The following is a 1,302-nucleotide window of genomic DNA, read 5'->3' on the forward strand; positions in this document are numbered from 1 at the left end:
TGTTCAGAGGTTCTGATGTTCAGAGGTTCTGGTGTTCAGAGGTTCTGATGTTCCCAGGTTCTGATGTTCAGAGGTTCTGATGTTCAGAGGTTCTGGTGTTCAGAGGTTCTGATGTTCAGAGGTTCTGCCAGCTGCAGGTTGTTTTGAGCACAAAGTTCTTCAGGAACTTGTTTTAGATTTTGGAGGTTTTAGACAAAAACAAGCAGCAGCTGACGAGGAGAACACTTGATGTGACTAACAGGAGCTGCTCTCCTCCTCCTTCCTCTCCTCCTCCTTCCTCTCCTCCTCCTTCCTCTCCTCCTCCTTCCTCTCCTCCTCCTCCTGGTTCTCTGTTTCCAGCTGAAGTCGTAAGTTTTCAAGATAAAAGGAGTTGGTTATCTGACATGTTTGACCCAGTTAATGGTTCTGTTTGAGTTAGGGCTGGGCGATATGGACCAAAATTAATATCTCAATATTTTTAGATAAATTGTGATATAGAGTCGTCCCTCGCTACTTCGTGGTTCGTTTTTCGCTGACTCGCGGTTTAGCAAAATAAAAGTGGACATGACACACAACTGGCTGATGGATGGATGAGCCGCACGATCAGCATGGAATCTTTATTTAAAATAAATGATTTAAAATTATTTAGCACCTGCTGCTCCTGTCTGCGGCCCACACAAGTTTCTCCTGCAGCTCCTCCACTAACATGGTTACTGAGAGCCAGGTCTCCTCGTCCAACATCAGTATGTGACCTCACAAATGAGCTTCTGGAAGAATGATCAAAAATCCCCGTAAACACTCGTACACCTTGTGACAGCCTCCCCAGAAGAGTTGAAGCTGTTCTAGCTGCACTGGCTGGACCACCGTCATATTGAACCTGATGGATGAGGAATGGGATGTCACTTAAGCTCGTGAGTGAAGGCAGAGCCACGTAGTGTATTTATAATTTAATCTGATCGTTTTAATAATCTCTATTCTTTTTTAATTTACCTGAAACTTCAAAATAAATTGTCATCCTGCTCTGAAACCTGTTTCATCGTTTCACCGCCACCAGCTGGTGAAGCGCATGACTCAGTTTTTGAACTTTGAACCGGCCCACTAGAGCCGGTACTGAAAGTATAACAGAAACACAACGTGTACCGAGCTAAGTAGAACCGTGCTGTACCAGTACTAAAGGTGCCAACGGAGAAGAGGCATTGTTGTGTTAAACTCCAGCCTCCTGGAGAAGCAGGAAGCGGGGGGAGTGTGCAGCTGAGGAGGAGCGTGCAGCCGAGGAGGAGCGTGCAGCCGAGGGGGAGCGTGCAGCCGAGGGGGAGCGTGCAG

General features: G+C 46.8%; 1 protein-coding gene across 1 annotated transcript in view; it reads left to right on the top strand.

The window, feature by feature from the left end:
- The window catches only part of dhx9 (DEAH (Asp-Glu-Ala-His) box helicase 9), a 21,246-nt gene that overhangs the window by 5,276 nt on the left and 14,668 nt on the right, over positions 1 to 1,302 (top strand). The gene's annotated exons all lie outside the window — the stretch shown is intronic.

This window comes from Nematolebias whitei, chromosome 9 (assembly GCF_014905685.2).
Source record: "Nematolebias whitei isolate Nwh7 chromosome 9, NemWhi1, whole genome shotgun sequence".
Classification (NCBI taxonomy): Eukaryota; Metazoa; Chordata; class Actinopteri; order Cyprinodontiformes; family Rivulidae; genus Nematolebias; species Nematolebias whitei.